The sequence below is a fragment of the Sinocyclocheilus anshuiensis genome, unplaced genomic scaffold (genome assembly GCF_001515605.1).
Source record: "Sinocyclocheilus anshuiensis isolate Anshui unplaced genomic scaffold, SAMN03320099.WGS_v1.1 scaffold1658, whole genome shotgun sequence".
Lineage (NCBI taxonomy): Eukaryota > Metazoa > Chordata > Actinopteri > Cypriniformes > Cyprinidae > Sinocyclocheilus > Sinocyclocheilus anshuiensis.
In genome coordinates this window covers 40,044-49,589 of record NW_015547302.1, presented here as the reverse complement: position 1 = coordinate 49,589, position 9,546 = coordinate 40,044, and the positions used below count along the sequence as shown (strand labels likewise).

Below are 9,546 nucleotides of genomic sequence, written 5' to 3'. Positions count from 1 at the left end.
CGAAATAAACTACGTGCATGCAATGTCGTGGTCAGTTAAGTCATGAAGTTACCAAAAAGGCGATTAAAGCTGCCTTAAAACTGTGCATGCATGTAATATCTTTTATATGAGTCACATTTAAGAACATGTCTCTGAAATGGTTTTCAAAACTGTCCAGGAGCAGCAGCCCAGCACTCTCACTCATCTAACACACCCGATTTAACTCGTCAAATTACTGCCAAGAACGCCCACAACGGATGTCTGTACCTACAAACTTCTGAAAAATGAATTTGCCAAGTCTATGAAACCTTCTCCTATTAAACTTTATTATATTTTAGAAATAAAAACGGTACAAACAATTTATGTTCACCTTTTATTTGTATTTATACAAACAAGAAATGTGAAATCATCGTCAAATAAACATAAGACTCTCAGACTTACCTTATTTATATTAATATCAGGGCTGTGACGGTGGCAGGCATGACAAATCCCCGACAGTAAACTGCCTCGAGGTGCTGACACAGAGTTCAAATGTCCTGTGTAGACACTAGACAGACTCATCCTGTTGCGACGCAGCGGTGTCGTGTCCGGTGTAGACACGGTTCACTGTTCCGCTACTATTATTACTGTTATTACACTTGTATACAAAACTTCGTATTATGCTTGTTATAGAGTGCGTGACGTCACGCGCACTACCGCCGGTGGCAGTAGACAACCGCGGTGGCAAGGTTGTCACGGCGACCGTCACAGCCCTAATTAAATAGGTTGATTATTCTTCTAGGTTGAAACAAAAGTGCTTCAGCCAGGATAAAGAATATGAAAAGTGCTCGGAGTTGCTGCAGAAAACAGAAAAAAAGAGTGAGCAACAACAAAAACACCAGTTGTTGGAGATGGGCTAATTGAAAATGCAAATTCATTCTCTGTCAGAAGGAGGCACTTTTGGCGCGGCAGAAACAGCGGTTTCCCCAAAAACCTGTACACAAAGCAGTGCTACTTTATCAGATAAATGAAAATGCCATCGAAACTTTTCTGAAGACAGTTGGTTCCCTTCAAAGATACATTCATATAAAACACTCGCACCGTGTTTTGATTTTAAAATGTGCGGTGCTCATGTTTATTCAATTAAGTCAAATTGTCAATGCTTTTTGGAAAAGTCAGTGTTTTTTGTGGCAGTCAGTGTTGATATTGTGGTGAGCCACCACAAATAAATCAATGTATGGGAAACACTGGTAATGTATATTGAAATATCGTAAATGTGTTTAAAAATCATATCACCATTATTGAAAATTCTCCATGTTGAAGTGCAGTCAGATGACAGCGTAACTTCTAACGCAGTCCAGACAAGTCAGGCTAGCTGGAGTGCAGCGGTCATGTGTGGGAGCCCATCTTATTTTCACTGGATGTTCTGCACTCTGGGTAGGGCTATAGTATTAAGAATCAAATGTCAACTATACATTGGATTGGTTACATCTTTAAATAAAAAAGTAAAAAATTGCATGGTATTATAATGTTAAAATAAAACTAAAATTAAAACAATGGAAAAACCCTTAAGATAACCTGTTAAAAGAAAAAAAAAAAAACATCTTAAGTAGGGATGCACCAATACCATTTCTTCAGAACCGATCCGATACCAAAGATTCTGAGTATCGGCCAATACCGATACCGATCCAATACTAGCAATACTAGTTTTTTTTTTTTAAATCAATGTAGAATTTCTATACCTCTGTGTTGACCTGATCATCACTGTTTTGTGTGTTAAACACAATCTACGAAATATAGACAAGTTCTTTATACAGAAATATAACAATATATAAATATATAATCATAATCTGTGAAGAAATACTATTATAAACTAGGTTAGTGGATAATTCAGCAGCAAAAGTTACTCTAGCAAAATGATGAGTGAACAATCATTTTATAAAATCTAAACATTTAGTGAAAAAACATTATTTAGTGGGGAAAAATAAAAATGAATAAGTGTAGGACTAAATCTGGTAAAATGTTAAACATGGCTCTTTGTATTGTTGTAAAATATTCATGAAAAACAAGTAAATATATTTATATATAAATATATACTATAAAATTAAAAGACATTTCTTTTAAATGTATAGCACAGTAATGAGGCAGCAACAAATGATAGATAGGACAGAACAAGAAAGGCTATTAACAATCTTTCATTACGCAAAAGTATTATAACATGAAAGGCTCCAATACAGAGCGGCACAATATGCTTATGCACATCCCGTGCGCAGAATGATGCGCTTGAAACAACATGGAGTCACCGCTCGCAGCACTCCGCATAGAATAACTAGGGATGCACCGATACCATTTTTTTCAGAACCGATCCGATACCAACAATTCTGAGTATCAGCCGATACCGATACCAATCCACTGTTTTTTGTTTTTTTTAATCAATGTAGAATTTCTATACCTCAGTGTGGTGACCAGATCATCACTGTTTTGTGTGTTAAACACAATCTACTAAATATAGACAACTTTCTTTTTAAAGAAAAATAACAAATGAGTGCTCCGCATAGAAAAGTTCAAAGCACAAAGGGAAGAGATATTGATGTGTAGTGTATTATATCTGTGCGATAGAGTATTTTCTTTTAACAGTTTTGGAACTGAATCATCTTGGAGAGAGTTTCGTCTTGACTGTTGTAACTGAACGCGACACGCAGTTTGAATGTTGAATGGAGGAGAACAGACAGCCGCAGCGGAGAGAAGAATTTATGTGAACTTGAATTTAACGACTTTAATATTCATCTGTACCTCACATTAAACTATGGAAAGGCTTCAGAAGACTTGGAATATATTGCACAAAAACATTATGGTGATCCGGCAGAAAATGGCAGTATCAGAGCCGAGTGCATCCCTAATCTTAAGTATGTGTGATCAGTGGACTTTGAACAATGAATTGCCGCTTTGAACAATTATGTAATTGTGGCATCCGTAATCGTAATCGCAGTTAGAAATTCGATTAATTGTGCAGCCCTAGCTCTGGGCCATATTTATATCTGTCGTCTTTCCTTGTGTGCATTCATAGGGAGAATGTGAGTTGGATTAAATTTCAAGCATTTGCTGGAAAGTTAGATAAACCAGTCTGCTCAAAATGAGATAGATGGCAAAAGGACAAGGTAAGGATGTAGGTGGTTTAAAAGAGGTGATGCGCACAAAGGCACCGCTTTGCTTTTAAACTGTCAGAATGAAATTTGAAGAAAATATGGGCAAAGGATTGACAATTTATTTAACTGTAGCAACCACAGCACCACAGTCTTTATAACAGAGAAAAAAGGCTTAACAATAAAGGCACAACAGATAACAGAGTTTGAGGCAAACACAAAAACTAATTAGGAAGGGGATCTATGAGATCTGACAATGCCTTCCATGAACAGAAATCAAAAGAGCATGTTTATTCAGGCGAGATACTGTGCAGAGAGATATGTGAAAAGTTAATACCTAAAGAACTCTGTTAGTCACATTTGACTTTGCTGACATAATCTGACATAAATGAATCCACATATGGGCAATATTATAATTTTAAATGTTAATGGTATACAGTGGCTTTTGAGGCAACAATTTTATAGAAACCTCCTCCTCAGGTTCTTTTCATTTGGTTTTATCTTCCTTTCGGCACATGATTTCTAGTCTTTCAGGCTTATTTTTAAAGGAAGCACACCATATATGGAGGACAGTAACCCTTGATTTCCAAACTCTAGTTTTCAGAATGATTTCCCTCACCATAGCTAAATTTTGGAGCACATGCTCCATCCTGTTTGGCGTAGTCCTTCTCATGGTGAAATGACACGTATGTTTAGTTGGCTTGAGAACCAGTGAGGAACAAGTAAGGAATGATGACTTCTGTCAATCTTCTAAGATGGTTTCTCATCAAAAATTGGCATCTAGCATGTGGAAAGTATCAGCAGCACTATCAGAAGACCAAAAAAGTGCTGGCTTTGGAAGGGACCCTCTGGGAAAGGGAAACAGGCAGGAAAAGAGGAGCTAAGCTAGTGTGACACTTGGCCTCTAATGAGTGGCAGCCACTTAAGACCTGTGAACCTTCTCTCGGCTCTGAACCGAAGTCCAACTGTGGGATGAGAGCGCATCAGCTCAGTCGCTCTAAGGACTTGTACACATTTAATGCCCTGTCATCAGGACTAATCCTCTCCGCCCAGCACTGCCGTGGTACGGTGCCCGTGTGCAATATGCCTCTGCTCCTGCTGGGGTGCCATCGTGGATGCACATGGCACTGGAGCAACCCAGGGAGAGTCGTGGGCAAAGAGAACAGAATCTTCCGGTTACAGTCACATCCGGCGGCAACGTCCAGGGAGAGGGTTCAAATTACACAGGATGCGGAGGGGCTGGAAAAAAGAGAGGTTTGGCTCACTGGGCCAGAAATGACTGCATTTCCCCCACCAAATCAGAGACAATATGATACCCTTCGTGAGAGTCGATGCACCTGCTGAAGAAGGCCATTTACAGATTAAATACTGATCAGAGGAGCAATCTTCTGTTTTTGATTACAATGCATTGAGAGCCTCCTGGTGCACAATTGTCCTGAAGATTACAACAGAGAGGTTAAATTCACACGAAATGCTTGTTAGGCACATTAGTCTCAGCATTCCTCAATTTGAATAGGGAATATCATCATGTCGTGATGTGAATGTTGATTTGCCTTGCTTTTGTAGAGCTTTGTGTTTACCTTTGTGTTACGTGACTGTGTCTAACCTGTTTTCTTCCCCCTTTTCTTTAAGAAAAGTAGCAATAGAGGTGATGTCACTTTTAAGAAGTCAGCCTCACACTTTGTTACGTTACCTAATTTTGATTGGTTTAGCTCCTCATGGGGTCCAACACTAAAGGGAGCGTCCTTCCTTTTATCCCTGTCTCCCATTTGAATCTTTCAGATGGGAGACATTGGCCGATAAATGGCCGACAAATAAATGGCCGATATTATAAATAAAATTGATTGTTTTTCTCTTGAACAAGATGTTTGAACAAGAGCCCCGCAATTATCCAACAACAGCTGTCTAAATATTCAGTATTTACAGATACAGTGGAATTCTATCACTGATATTGTCCATAAATCTTGTGCATTCCTATAATTGAAGTACATTTCAAAGTTCATATCCACGTAGACAGTTGTTTGTTTGTGTTTAGCACTATCACAGAGTAACACATTTTCAGTAGCACAGTGAGTGGGGTACTGCATAATTTATGTGGCTGTCATTTTGACTTCCAGTGTCATCAAATGCAGACACTCATTTTTTTTTCTTGCTCTTCTTGTTTTTCTTGTAGAAAGTAAATATTTTCTTTATGTCAGTCAAGGCTGCTTCATATTGCTGATAAGTGCCTGATCCCAGACTAAAATCTAGTTTGGCAGAGATCTGTTCCAGCACTAGATGACTAGCATGCTGATGTATTGGCCTGTCTGTGCCTTTCAGAGCGCAGACTGCTTGTTATTTGGACTGGTAACCTCCACTTCTTTTCCGCCTGCTCCTTTCAGTGCCTCTATTCCTGAGGGCCTCCCTATCCCCCACCCAGACAAGCCTGAGCTCATTAGAACATTTCCCTGGATTAAAGTCTTCCTTTATGGATTACAACAGTTAAGATGTTTGAACAGTTCTTGTCACACTTTTACTTTTAATGACTCGTTTGGCTTATTGGTTTGATGATTTTGAAAGCCGTTTACACTTTTTTTTTTTAAATTTTCATATTAGTTGTTACCATTTGATCCATCTCACCTAATCGAACCTCACTCTACCTGTGACTGAATGTTTGTCTTCTTTTAATGTTGTAAATGGGACGATCCTCTCAACTGTGACCTGTCTCTGTGACAAACATTTTAACTGTTTAACATTTTAACTGTTGCCAGCAGCTATCACTCTGCAGCTCTCATCTGGTTGCCCACTGAAGCTAAGCAGGGTTGAGCCTGGTCAGTACCTGGATGGGAGACCTCCTGGGGAAAACTAGGTTGCTGCTGGAAGAGGTGCTAGTGAGGCCAGAGTAGAGGTGTGACCTCGGCATCCTGGCCAAATTTGCCCATTGGCCTCTGATCATCATGGCCTCCTAACAATCCTCATATCTACTGATTGGCTTCATCACTCTGTCTCCTCTCCACCAATAAGCTAGTGTGTGGTGGGTGTTCTGGCGCACTATGGCTGCCATCACATCATCCAGGTGGATGCTGCACACTGGTGGTGGATGAGGAGATCCCCCCTCACAATGTAAAGCACTTTGAGTGCTTAGAAAAGTGCTATATAAATGTAATTAATTAGTTATTATAATTCAAATTACCCTGTATGAATTGCAAGTGTTTACTGAGAAGTTCATTAGCCTCTCTGGGACAATCAGTGAAAATTAAAAGTCATGTTTGCTTGTTTGTTTTTGGTGAGAGAAATGTTTTAACATTTTTATGAACAGGTGTCCAAAGCTTGACTTGAATTTGCAATGTAGTGCTCAAGTGCTTCTTTGGTTGAGCTGCTGATGGCTTCTCAAATGTTGGATTTGAGATTAAGGTTCAAATGCCACCTCCTTCTTTTGGGGAGCTATATTTGCATAACTAGCTGCTTTTCATTTGCACACCAAAATAATTTCCTATTATTTGTTTATTGATATGGATAGATATTAATTTATTTCCTGTTGAATATTTTATAATGTTAGGATTGCTGCCAGTATCTCATTTAGACCACTGTGGTTTTGAAAACTACTTTCCTCTTGAATGTGACTGTTGATAAATTCTCCCACAGGATCATAATAATGATTGTGTCATTTGTGTAATGTGTGAAGACAGATTTCATTATTGAAATCAGATAATTGCAAAAAAACTGATTTTTATTGTCGATGTTTAGAATTTGTAAAGAGTATAAGTTTACAGTACATTTGCTTCTTATAGAATAATAATAATAATCATAATATGCACATCTGTATCTTAACTTTTACTTGAGATTTTGATATATAAGAGATCGTCATACTAAAAGAATATCCTGTAAGTTTGAGAACTGAAAATGTCCTTGTTACTGAAATAAAAGCTTTTATTGACACCAGGCCCAGCGAACGCCAGATCCTGGAATGTGCCTACCTATGACGTAATAGATAGGTTAAACACCGCCTCCAAGAATATCAGTGCCTAATTCTGTAGCCCCGCCCACTCATTTGCGCAATAACATGAGTGGTGCTAAACCGGATCGAGCAGCCAAGCAATTAACATGCCGTTGAAGATCGCAAAATATTGTGCAGTGCCTGGTGGTGGAAGAACACAGTCGCTGCATAACCTTCTTTCGGATTCAAATATTAGGAATGCGCAATTGAACTTTATTTTTAATGAAGTTTCGGCTCACGTGAGTAAAACATTGAGCGTTTGTTCGCTTCATTTCACAGCGGATTTCTTTGTAAACAAAACATAGGTCGACGCTGAATTTACAGAGAGACTGAGATTAAAAAGCAATGCCGTCTATATTAGATCCGACAGGTACGGCGCAGCACATTTATGTGAGTAAAAAATATTTGTACTATGTGTCACTATTGCTTTCTTAGAGATCGCTTGATACGTCCTGATTATGTGTTTGTGTCTAACCAAAGTCACAGAAGGCTCCAACTATGAAGGACGTACCTTGTCAAACAGACACAGAGAAAGTTAGTTTGCTATGCAAAACTGTTATCCAATCATAGCAGTGGGCGTTTACTTCCAAGTCTTCAATGCAGCACGCCCATAAAAACCGAGTGTTTCTCGAGCCGGGCTCAAAACCAGGGTAGAAAATAGCCTATTACTTATTGATTTTGATGTATTTGAATGTAATAACCACACAAATGTCATAAGTGGACCTCAGACAACAGTATAATATATAAAATAATATAAATATAATATAATATAATATATAATATAATATAATATAAACAGTATATAAAATAAAAAAAGCCAGTTCATGACCCCTTTAATGTGCCTCTTTTCACATCTTTTATATAATTATTTTTGTTCACTATGTTAGTCTATCTATGTAACTTATTTTATTTTTTATTTTGTATTTTTTAAATAATTATCAGTTCATTTATTACCTGTTATAATACATCATTAACTATTTATTGAACATTGTTGTCATAAACTCTACACCTTTAATTTTCCATTTCTGTAGTTAATTTACCCTAAATCAGTTGTAAAAACTATTGCATTTGCATGATGCTGATTGAGTACATCTTTAACTGTGGTAAAACTGATATTTTGTTTCCATATGAAGATTTGTCATTTGTTACATTTGGAAAAATCCAAATACAGAGTTCTGGCATGAAACTCTAGATGGCACAGTCTGAGAGGTCAAACTCAATCTGACCTAATGACATCATATGGCACATCTGATTGGTTTTCTCCTGCATCAGTAGCCAATGAGCTCACTGCTAAATATTCAAATACCTGGCTTTTGTTTGCTGTAGCAATTTGGCAGCGCACTTCAGAACAGCTGAAATCAACATTTAAGGTAAGTGAATGCTCTTTTAATCCATATTGCTGTGTATATTCGCTTGGTCTGCCTAATTGAATACAAAAATGAGCAACCATAAACAAGTTTAAACGAAGTGTCATGTTAGCAGTTTGCATCGTATGCAGCATATTAGCAGCAGCATTTAGCATCTGTGTTTATTAGGTGTGCTCTGATCAGGATTTTTGAGGCCGATCACAGAAAGCAGTATCTGCCAATACCGATCACCGATTGTCACGAATTCGGTCCATGGACTTCCGTTTATTCACCACCAGAGGTCACCCTTTCCATTACATTGACTCTCGCACAACACAAACTGTTGCATAGCACCCCGGACTACATATCCCATCATTCTTTGCATGATTTGCACACTGCACTGATTGCACTCATTGCACACAGCTGTTTCTAATCACCTCACTCACTATATAACACCCACTCCTACCACCTTTCTCTGCTGAGTATTGTTTAGCCCGTACCCCATTCCGAGTCTCTGTGTTTTCCTTGTTTTGCCTTGCCTTGCCTGTTTTCGCGGTTTCTGATCTTTGCCTGTTTTCCTGGATTTTTCCCTCTCGTCTCACCCCTGTGATTCTGTCTGCCGATCGGTGACCTACGCTAGCCCTGGGACTATTCTTGTGTTTTGCCCGCCATATACCTGTTTGCCATTGTTTGACCCTGCCTGTTTACCACGTCTCTTTAATAAAGCCTGCAGATGGATCCACACGTCTCACGTCTCGTCAGCCCCGTTACAGAATACTCAGCCCAACAAGGATCCAGCGGCTTTTCCAAAGAAGATTGGCCAGGTATGGACACGGCAAGAATTTTGTTAGCCCTTAAACAGGGTCCCCAATCTTTGGAGAACCATATTCGAGAGTTTTTAGCCATCGCTCACTATTCTGATTTGCCAGACTGTTTATTGATAGAGTTTTTCTGCGATGGCATAAATCAACCGCTTAAGTCTAAACTTAGACGCGAGGGCCCACGTTCATCACTCGCTCAGTTTATGGATTATGCTTTGTTAGCTGTCGGGTCTTTGTTTACTGTGGGTGTCGCGGAGGAAGAATGCGACACAGTGTCTGTGACTGAAATGGCGGCTGTACCA

The 9,546-nt window shown here is 38.8% G+C and overlaps 1 long non-coding RNA gene across 1 annotated transcript in view; it reads left to right on the top strand.

Annotated features, from left to right (window-relative positions):
• Positions 1–9,540, top strand: part of LOC107701699 (uncharacterized) — a 13,010-nt gene extending 3,470 nt beyond the window's left edge. Inside the window, exons 2-3 of the long non-coding RNA XR_001635674.1 lie at positions 1,019–1,021; positions 9,319–9,540. This is a non-coding gene — a long non-coding RNA (uncharacterized LOC107701699). The remainder of the gene's footprint in view (positions 1–1,018; positions 1,022–9,318) is intronic.
• The last annotated feature ends 6 nt before the right edge of the window (positions 9,541–9,546 follow it).